Source organism: Nyctereutes procyonoides, unplaced genomic scaffold, assembly GCF_905146905.1.
Source record: "Nyctereutes procyonoides isolate TBG_1078 unplaced genomic scaffold, NYPRO_anot_genome, whole genome shotgun sequence".
Lineage (NCBI taxonomy): Eukaryota > Metazoa > Chordata > Mammalia > Carnivora > Canidae > Nyctereutes > Nyctereutes procyonoides.
In genome coordinates this window covers 31,840,917-31,851,999 of record NW_026575047.1, presented here as the reverse complement: position 1 = coordinate 31,851,999, position 11,083 = coordinate 31,840,917, and the positions used below count along the sequence as shown (strand labels likewise).

The window sequence follows — 11,083 nt, the reverse complement described above, 5'->3', positions numbered from 1 at the left end:
TCTCCAAGCCTCAATTTTCTCATCTATGGAATGGGATAACTGTGCATGCATCATGGGTTGGTTATATAGATTAAGATGAGACACAGGGACGTATCTAGCCTAGCCCCTGTCCACGGTGAGCCTGCAGTAAGCAAGCTGGGGCTGATACAGTCTCTGTATCACTAAGGTGGTCCAAGAGGTCCTCCCAGCTCCCACCCAATGGCTAACTTAGAGAAGTAATGATAACAACAAAAGACTCTCTCAAGCACACTCACTTCGAGCAAGTAGGATTTGTACTCTCTCTCCCTGAGGTCTGCTGGCACCCTCGTCTGCCCCAGTATAAAGTTGCCTTCTTACAAGATTAACGTGCTTCTGCATGCATTTTTATACTGTATTTGGGTAGGAAGCATTGACGTGTCGGGTCATCCAAGGGCTGGGCCATAATCTGGCCTCCATCCGCTGGGAGTCAACACCTCTGCCAACAGTCCATGTCATCCACAAATAGAGCCTTTTTCTATTTTGGTGTCTCGGAGAGGGCCTGTTCATGGATGGGACCCAAGTTGGCCACTATCTTGACAATGTGTTTGCATTTAGAGCAGAATTGGATCTAAAAATAGGTTTTGGAAAGGTGGCTGCTGAGGCCAATACTCTGCACGGCCAGCAGCAGGTTTGGGGCTCAGGATGGAGCCTTGGCTGAGAGTGTGGGGAGAGCATATACTACCCTGCCTTCTGGCCTCCATGGGCCTGCTGTCTGAGCATGCTTCCCTGTCTCCAAATGTTGCCTCTTCTGGGAAGCCATCCAGACCTGGTTGGGGGGAGCCTCCTTGCTCCTTCCCTACTGTCACTCTACCTGCCTGTCTCTTCCAAGAGACTGAGCTCCTTGGGGACAGGGCCCATATGATTCCTCTATACCTTCCCAGCACTGACCAAGATGCATAAAACTCTGAGTTTGAAATGACCTAAGTCCTCACCTTGTCTCTGCCATCCCAGCTCTGTGACCTCAAGCAAGTCACTCTCCCTCTCTGTGATGCAGTTTTTGCACCTGAAAAGCAGAACAGCAATCCCTCCTCACAGGGGTGATTATGAGGCTCAAAATAACCAGGTGCCCCCTCTCTTGCTGCCGTTAGACTCCTGTACGTACAAAAGCAGATCTTTCACCTGGAGCTACCTGGGCATGGGACTCACACTGGGAACAAGAAAGGTGTATACTTCTGAGAAGATTCATTAGGATTAAATGGGATAATTCAGGTCAAATAAAATTAAATCTCTGCCTGGCATTTAGCAAGTGTCCCCAGAATATCGGCAGCCATCACCATCATCACTACCATCATCACTACCCTTAACGATCATCATTACCATCATTATCACCTTCATCACCATTACCATCATTACCATCATCACCATTATCACCACCATGGTCACATCATCAACACCATCACCACCATCACCATCACCATCATTACCACCATGATCACCATCTTCAACACCGTTGCCACCATTACCACCATCACCATCATCATCTTTACTTTCATTAGTGTTTCTCAAGAAGAATCTATTTATCTAATGGTATAAGAGAAAAATGTTGAATTGCTGAAGATTTTTTTGGGAGTAGGGGAGGGAAAGTACATCCCAGCCTTATAGCAACAACCTGAAGATCCCCACAAACGGGGGGTGGGTTCCCTCTGGAGCCCCAGGCCTCACTGGAGCCCACATTCCCCTCGGACCCCACTCCACCTGCTCTGTGCATGCTACTCCTTTCCCCTCCCAGGTGTCCCCAAGGAGCATCAAGTCCCTTGCCCTGTTTTCCAGTCTCCTTCCATGGCACTGGGCCCAGCAGATACCCTGGCCATGAAGGCCTCTCCTGACTCAAGTATGTTGCAGTGTCTTACCCATAGAGCATCCCAGAATAGTCAATGGCTTCCATATGTTTGTTCTTCAGTGTTACATAGAATATGTATCCAACCCCATGCTAGCACCTCATCAAATTTTTCCAGAAAAAGCTGAGCTTGGAGATGTTTAAGAACTTACTTTGGTGGCACAGGCCAGAGGTATAGTGGTTTCCAGAGGGAGGCATATGCCAGGCATGCGCCCACCACAGATGGCCAGTTATTATGTTGTCAGTGCTGCTAGCTCAGTGGCACCAGCGTAGGACCTGGAACTGGCTGTGTGGCCTTGGGTGAGGGATATCCTCTGAGCCTGTTTCAAAATATCTATAAAATGGAGATATCTGTCCCTGACTCTCAGAGGCCCATGTGGGGTCCACTCTGGAAGGTGGGCAGTTGACCCACCACACTCTGCAAGGCCCAGTGCTCCCAACCCTGCTCCCTGTGCCAGGGCCAGCACTGAGCTGTGTGCTCTGCCTCTCTGCAAGCAAGCCAAGTGGGTCTGTCCAGCCTCTTACCTGGCTTGTGGGCTGCACACACCCCTCCCCTTGGGGGTAGAGACTTCAGGTCCGGCCAGCCTCTCCTGAGCAACCACCCTCCACTCTCCATCATATTCACCAGAAGCAGGGGATGGCTAAGGTCAGTATATCTAGCACCCCGAAGCACCCCTTCAGAGAGGGTCGGGCTCCTTATTTAGAAGAGGTGGGATTGTAGCACCCTTTGCTCTTAGATGCACGTTCTGGGCAGGAAGAGCCCCATCTAGGTGCCCACAGTGACATTGTATCGACCACTCACCATGAGGAAGGCACCTGAGGGCCTGAGGCATAAGATGTCATCTCGAGACATTGTAAACGAGTTGTTTCCTACTTTTTACAGACAAGGAGACATGCTCAGAGAAGATAAGGGGGTGCCCTGGCCACACAGCACAAAGGTGGCAGGGCTGAATGTGGACCGGAATCTATTCGATTCTTAAGTCAAGCCATGGGCTCTGTGCACACTGCTCACAAAGCTGCCACCCAACCCCACCGTCGCCTGGTTTATAGGGACTGAGGGTCCTGCTTTGGAGTCTGGGTCTCTGAGCCACTGCCAGCTTCTGTGACAGGCTCAAGTTCAGGGCCAGGCAGACATAGGGCTGACAAATATTTGTGGAATGAATGGTTTGTGGCCTTACAGGACCAGGTCAGAACTGGCACGGACCCTCCTCGCTCTGTTTCCTTCATCAGACCTCCCCGAGTGCTTGCTCTAGGCCCAGGGCAAGAGAGGCTCGGGGAAGAGGCAGGCCGCATCCCGGGGTCCCTGGCACATGCAGCTCACCAGATACCCTTCTGGGCAGGACTTGGGGTACAGCCTCAGAGGTCCTGGTGACCATACCCACAAGTTGGCCAGCTCACCTATAGACCATCCCGTCTCTCCAGTCGAGGTCTGCCTCTGGTGATCTCAGGTCAAAGGACCAGCCTGGGAGTGTGCGAGCCACGTGCCAGAGAAGCAACACTCAGGAGCAACCCCAGCCAGAAACGGACAGCTGTGTGGATAACCAGCTTCCTCGTGCCTCAGTGGGACCACTCCAGATGTGCCTCCTCCCTTCCCTGCTTCTCTGCCAGGGCTGGCTAGGGTTGTCCGGGCTCCCGCACAAGGGTGAAAGAGCTTGGAGACCCAGGACAGGGTAGGTGAAGCGTGTGAGGACTGCAGGTGAGAGAGTGAGCGCTGTAGGAAATTGGGAGAGGAAGTTGGCTTCCGGGAGGAAGGGGCACCGGAGCCAGGCCCTGGAGCCTAGCAAGAGCGTGAGGGGCAAGCCCGTGACTGCCCTCGGGCCTCCTTGGGCCCTTTCCACAGCGGGCTCTGAGGATGGGACTTGACCGTGAAGAGCTGCCCCCATCATCTCTTTTAAAGGCCTTTTCCAAGAAAGGACTGCAGCTGGGGAAATCATCCGCTCTCGGCCCATCCAGACGTAGAAAACGGGCTGCTTCCCAGGCGTCCCCCGCTGCCCATGTCAGCGGCGGAGGGGCCCATACCCCAGGCCAGGCCGAGTCAAATTTCACTGTGGGCCTATCTCCCGTCAGGCCTGCGGGCCGGGGCTGCCAGACGCCGGCCGGAGACGTGTGACAGCTGGCCCCAGTGACACTGCTGGGCCCCGTCCAGCCCGCTCCAAAAGCTCTTCTGCTAAACTCATCTGCATGGGCCCCTGTCTGCTGGTTCCTTCTCTCCGCGTCTCTTCCTTCAAAAAAATTAATAAGCTGACTGCCCTTTCCTCACGGTAAAGGGAACACGGTTCAGAGCAGAAAAATCTGGAAAACACGATGGAAACGTTCCTAACGGCAGCCCGCAGGCACGGTGCACGCACTTCCACCGCGGACCCCGCTGGCCTGGACGGGGCTGCCCTGAACCCGCAGGGCAAGCTGGGGAACCCGCATCTTGACAATACTGAGGCTCCCGGCTCCACTTTCTTCCTCAGGTGGCCTGCCTGCCTCCCTCCGCCAGGCTCACCCCCTGAGGCTGTGCCCCGGAGACCCGCAGGCGCCGTCCCGCCGATCCCTGGGCCTGCAGACCCTCCGGCTGCCCCCAACTGCTGCTTCAGGCTCACTGTTCACTCCAGCAGCCTTAGTTAGCTTTTGTTCTGGAAAGTGTAGGAGCCATTCAGCAAAGGACCAGTGATACCTGCTCCTGGCGCACATTCCCTTGACTGCCCTTGTCACTGTGCCAGCTGCGGCCACTCGGGGGTGTCCCTGAGACCCACCGTGTGAGGGGGCGGAGGGGGGTGGGAGGACTCGGAGCACAGGGATCGCCCTCCCCATCCCCCCCAGTTTGAGGCCGGGACAGGAGCCCTCGCCAGCCTAAGTGCCTGGGGCTGACCTTGGTGTACATCCTCGGGTCAAAGCAGCCTCGGGGCGGTTCCTTCAGGGGATCCCTGAGGCTCTATCTCACTCTGACCCCTCAGAGCCTGTCTTGACCAAGACCCTGAAGTCCTGAGGCACAAGCTCCGTCGTGCTTCCTTTCTCATTAGAGACAGAGAGACAGAGAGACAGAGAGAGAGGCAGAAGGATAAGCAGGCTCCGTGCAAGGAACCCAACGTGGGACTTGATCCCGGGTCTCCAGGATCATGCCCTGGGCTGAAGGTGGCGCTAAACCACTGAGCCACCCAGGCTGCCCAGGATTCCTTTCTCTCAATGGGCTCTGTGCTGCCCGTGATGTAGCTCAGCACAGGGCTCCGATGACAGGGGGCAGCTTGCTGAACCCCCACAGCATGAGCATGCCACGTGGAAAATACCAGCTCCTCAGGGTGCTGCTGGCCCCAGGTGGGAGCCTCCTCCCATGCACAGGATGCCCCTCACTACCCCATCCTCCCGCCCCGAATGTCCATGTCAGAAGTTGGGGTCCCTACTCTAGTCTGTGCTGACTTGTTAATGGCATCGACTGCTCCTCCTGTCATTTAGGCCAACAACCAAACCCAGCTGCACTTGGTCTTTCTAGGCTCATTTTACCCCCCACCCCAACCGCTCTTCGTCCTCCCCGATCAGTGAGCCTGATTCTCATCCCATCCCACCCGACTTAGGGTCAAGCCTGGACTCATGATGCATGAGCGATGCCACCCCCTGTTCAAAGCCTGTCACACCAGGGTGACGCTCCCTGGCTGATGGGGCAGGTCACCAGCGCCTGATGTTTGTACGGGGCCTGGGGCCTCTTGGGAAACAGGGGAAGGTTTTCTGCTAGTGGTGCCATACTGGCCCCCAAGTCGGGGTCATAGAGGAGAAGGAAGACAATGTGTCCCAGGCTTCTGGGACAGAATAGTGATGACCCCAAGAGAGGAGCATGGAAGTGCATCCCAGGCAGTAGCTCTAGGCCTATGGGACCCCAGATGGACCTGGGATGCCTCTGCCCTCTCAGGAGCCCCTGCACTGAGACTGACTAGAAAACAGGACAGCTATAAGACGTTGGGGCTGACATGTGTGGCCAGGGGCTGGGGGGCAGCAGGTGGATGGAGAGACAGGCAGAGGGTCAGCCTGGGTGGAAGCCAGCAGAACTGGGGAGGCCAGGAGGAATTGGGAGGGGGCATGTCCCATGCCTGAGCACTCTGGTTGTGACTTCTCAGAAAAGCAGGAGGTTGAACCTCGCCTTGGGAGGAGGAGATGCATGAAGCCTTGGCAGGTGGGTGAATGGAACAGGGGCCCCAGCAACCACATGGTGTCTGGGTGAGGGGAAAAATCCTGGAAGCTGCGCCGAGTCCAGGTGCCCATGGCTGGGTGTCCCCACTGGCCGGTGAACACCACGCACACTCATGGCAGACTGGAGGCCAGGCAGAGGAATCAGACCACGAGGACGTCCAGCCGCCCAGGCCAGGTGGCTCTGCCCTCTCTGGGCCCTGCATCCCCTGGGGCTCGCAGCTGCTGATACAGTCCCTGGCGGATGGGCATCGGACTACACCTGTGACACCCAGTCAGTGTCTGCTTGGAAACCAGAAGGGAGCAGGTGGCCTGCCAACCAGGGGTGGAGGTGGGGAGAGGGTGTGGGTTTCTAATCCACCAGGGGTCTTAGAACAGAACACCAGGGGCTGGGGGCAATGGACATCCATTCCTCAGGGTTCGAAGGCTGGAAGGCCGAGATCGAGCTGCCAGCGGATGGGTTCCTCTCTGCTCCTGGTGTGCAGACGGCCACCTGCTTGCTGTGTCCTCTCGTGGCCTAGAGACATCACCTCTCTCCGTCTCTTCCTGTAAAGACACTAATCTCGTCACGGAGTCCCACTCTCATGACCTGATCACCTCTCGAGGGTGACCCCTCACCTCCTAACACCCCCCACGTGGGGGGATGGGGCTTCGACATATATATTTTAGGAGATGCAAACCTTCAGTCAGTAGCACTCCCACCAAAACAAACAAAAGGACTACATTGGATTCTGCAACTCTGAACCTTGGGATCTTGGAACGTCAAAGCACAGAATAGTAGAAGGGCACCCCCTTGCCCTGCGGCCTCATACACACCTGTGCACCACTGGGGACATCGAGGTACACCTACTGGTGCACCCAGGCTTCCAGGGATCCACTGTGTCGAAGAAGAATATGCTACTTTTACAATGGGAAGAAATAAATTGTATTTAACTACAAATAATAATGTGTCAACAGTGCGGCCTGCTAGGGAGAACCACTCCTAGAACCACAGGTCCAGGCTCCTGCGCTCTGAGCAGGCCCTTATTTCCCGAATCTTGCCCCCTGCCACTCCTCCCAGCTCCCTGACTCCTGCCCCCACTGCTGAAAATAGGGGCTGATCAGGGCCAGGACAGGGACACAGCATTTAGGGAAGCACCTGCTTGCAGGGTTGTGCAAGCGCAGCCACTGCTGAGAAGGAACACCACCCCCCCGCCACCCCATGCCGTGCTCTGTACCCTCTTTCCCTGCCAGCCCTGTACTGGGCGCAAGCCTCACCTTGGGCTTCTGGACCCCAGGAGACAGCCAGCCCTAGGGTCACCTCTGAACCTCCTCACCACACAAGGCTCTGCTAGGCTCGTGGGTGGTATTTCAGGAGACCATCAGGTCTCCCAGGCCTTAGAAAGTCCATGTGATGTGGGGACATTGCTTTGGAGCCCCATGGGCGTGGCCTGGCAGCCTGACCCCCCGGAGCTGTGAGACCCCGAGTCAGGCAGCTCACCTCTGGGGCCTCGTCTGCCAAGTGGGTCCCTGAGTCTCCACATCACAGAGTCGGTGTGGAGATCTCTGAGGGGGCCTGGGTCAAGCGGCCAAGTGCTGTGCCCAGTGCCCACCTCTCAGCGGGAGCCCCGCCCCCTCTCTGCCCAGAGGCAGCTAGCCCTTCTAGAATGTCTGAGCTGGGAAGGGCATGCACTCACCCATCCCATGGCTGGTTTGAGGCAGACTTAGTATCTCCTGTCCCCTCTCCTGGACCGGCCGGCCGGCCATGGCCATGGTCCCATGGCTGGCAGACCCGGGTGTGTGAGGTAGTGTCTGTGTCCGGCCCTGGTCTGGTGTCTGGGCAGTGAGGGCACAGGAGTGGGGAGCCAGGAGGTGCCGAGCTCAGGCCTGTGGGGAGACGCTCTGCACAGCCAGCAGGGTGGAGGGCACGGGCAGCCCTGCCCAGCCCCATTCCCCCGCCCAGGCCCACAGCCCCCGCCTGTGCACTGGGAGAGAACCCCAGGCCAGCCTCCTGACCCGGGCCTGAAGGAAGCAGGTGGAAGGTCCTCAGGCCCCGATGGTGCTCCCAGGGCCCTGCCTGTAGGACAGTTTGGGGGGGGCCAAGGAAAGACAAGGTCATGGGGACAGAGGGCATCACTTGTTTACAAACACCTACAGCCAGAGACACCACATGGAGGGTGACACATAGCCCATGGAGACAGAGAGGACCACCCAGCAGCCCCAGGAGGCCCTAAGGCCCAGGCAGGTCAGAAGACTATGGCAAGGAGTCCTCGGCCTCAGGCTGGCAAGTCTGCAGAAGGCTCTAGAGAGCAAGGACGTGACACTGTCACATGTGGGCAGCTGAGCACTGTCGAGGGCTTGAGCCATGTGGCCCCAAGCAAGCTGGGGGTACAGGAGTCACTGGGGCTGTGGCCCACAGGCAGGGGTGGGGGGTGCAGAGGGAGGTGACTTGCATTGGGATGGGCAAAGGCAAAGGCCAGCCAGAGCTGCCTCCACCCACAGACAGGGAGACCCCGAAGACAAGAGGGTGGGCCCAGGGCCTCAGTTTCCCAGTGGGGAGCAAGGGGACCAGGTCACAGAGGCATCAGCCCCTCCTGTTTTAAAGGTACCACTAACTCATGTCCAGAGGGAGAAAGGAGTGGCTGGCAATGTGATTCCCACAGCCTGGGCTCACCTGCAGCCCCAGGAGGAGGGTTGGGGGGAAAGGGCAGACAGGAGTTCATCTGTGCATGTGACCACATACATACACACATCAGACCAAACTCACACTTGCACACTCACCAGCCCAAGCCCCCAAAGATGTGGGCAGCTGAACACAAGTGGCTCCCTGTCGGCTCAGCAAGGAGCCTTCTCCTGCTGCCACCTTGCACCACATCCCACACGGGCACATCTGAGCTTCTGACACCCAGAGGAACACCATGTCCATTTGACCAGGACACCGGAACCTGTCTTGGTGGCCTAAGACATTCAAAGCCACCTCCCACCTGGAAACTTGTCAGAGCTCAGGAGGCTGCTCTGGGAAGGCCCCCAAGGCTCCCCTGGGGTTGACACAACACAGAGAGGAGAGAAGCAGGCTGACTGGCTCTCAGCGAGACCAACGTGCGGCACCCCAGGAGCACTGCTGCAGTGCCACTTATGCACAAGGTGCAGGGCTGTCACCGTGAGGTCATTGGGGACAGAGGCTCTGGCTTGCTGCTAACCCACCAGGAGCTCCTGGGGGCCATGGAGGGGCGTTCTTTACCACTGAGGCAGCTGAGCGAGCACCAGGGGGCTGCAGAGAGAGGAGAGAGCCTGTCTCAGAGCCCAGGGGGGCAGGGGGTCCTGGGCCCTGACATCACCGTCTGGAATGATACAGGACCACACTTAGCCTTACCAACCACTGAGTCCGTCACCTGCTGTCTGGATGAAGCTGGTATGAGTCGGGTCTTGATATCTTGTCACAAGAGGGTCCAAATGAACCCAGTAAGGGTCTATGGCATCTGAAAGTCCTAACCTGAAGGCCCGCATCCTGAGGACACACGGAGAGCCACAGCATCATTACCAGGAAAATAGCCGAGTCCCACTTGGCCCGATGCCTATTTTGCCTGTGTGATCCAAGGCCGGAGGTGACTTCCGTGGGCTCACGGTGTGGTGTTTCATAGACCACTCCTCTGTTTAAAACAGATTTGGGGGGAAAGGTTTTCAATTAGTAATAATCGCACCTTGGATAAACCTCACTGGCAACGATACGGCCACTGTACAAGGCTTAAAACAAAACTTTAAAATTATATTTTACAGCTGTGTTGGTACAAACGTGAACGTGCTCCAGGCTGGACTCATCATAGATTCATTATTCTCTTCCCTTTTCCATCTGGTTTTTAAAGAACTTAAAGCCAAACATTCGTAGGGCCCTCAAGGCCTGTTTGTGCCCTTGCCTACTGGAGATGCCAGCCCCGAGCAGCCAGCTAGAGCCCCGGGCACGGCCCCCGCCTACAGGGAACCCCAAATGCCGGGCCAACCGGTCACTTGGAAAACTGTGTTCAGGGAGAGGGCAGAAGTTGCTGGAAACCTACTCGAATTTCCCACAAAGGTGTGACCAAGCTCTGGTCTAGGACAGGGACCAGTTGACAGCCCAGGACAGGGACCACAGGGGTGATGATCCAAGACCTGTGACCCAGGAAAGAATGACTGGAGCACCTCAGCTTAGGGCCACAGAGAGCCACCTGGCCAGGTGCCTAGTGACCTCCTAGATACCCCCACCCATCAGCCCCACCTGCCCCACCCTATTCCCCCAGAAGTCCTTCTGGTACCACAGGCTCCCTCAATACCCTTTGGTGTCCCCTAGAGCCTCAGGTTAGGACAGGTTCCTGATTTAGCATCCCAGTCTCTACCTCTGTCTCGGGGTCAACCTGGCCCAGCCATGCTCAGCTGCCTGCCAGGAAGAACCCCGACCCCATCCTCACTCAGGTCAAAGGTCCGCAGCCCCCTGGTCCAGCATCCACCGCCCACCTGGGCCTGGCTCACGGGCCTGCAGTCTGCAGTCTGGCTTTGTTCTTCCTCCTTTCTGGAAGGTTCACGTCTTCGGGCTTGGCCCTGGCAAGCTTATGGGACTTGGGCCATCAGGGTCCCAAGGGGACTGTGAGGAGGGTTGCTGCCCAGCAGGGGAGAGGGAAGCGAGAAGTCCTAACAAGAACCAGAGGGGGTTGGCAGCCCAGCCCTTCCTGGCGGGAGTCCCTCAAATCCCAGAATGCTGCAGTTCCGGGGCCACGGCCAAGGGGGCTGCAGTTTGCATCAGAAAAGCCTGGGGCCTCTCTAGGCAGAGCCTCTGGGGGTCTGTCTGTCACGAGCATTTGGGCCAAACAAGGACCCCCAGCTTCCTGGCAGACAGTTCTACAGCAAATATGAGCACCTACTGCATGCTCAGTTTTTGTCAAACCACATGTTGTCATTGCTTTAATTTTCAAAGCAGCCCTCTTCTCCCCATTTTACAGATGAGGAAACTGAGCCCCAGAGGACCAGCCCCCAACCTCGGTTTACCCAACTGTGAAGGCAGCCCTGTGATGTTATCCTTCTAACCTGTGCTTATAGCCGAGATAATCCCACTTC

The 11,083-nt window shown here is 56.9% G+C and overlaps 1 pseudogene; it reads right to left on the bottom strand.

Annotated features, from left to right (window-relative positions):
- Nucleotides 1–9,619: 9,619 nt before the first annotated feature.
- On the bottom strand, nt 9,620–9,744 carry LOC129510665 (U4 spliceosomal RNA; annotated as a pseudogene).
- Nucleotides 9,745–11,083: the final 1,339 nt, after the last annotated feature.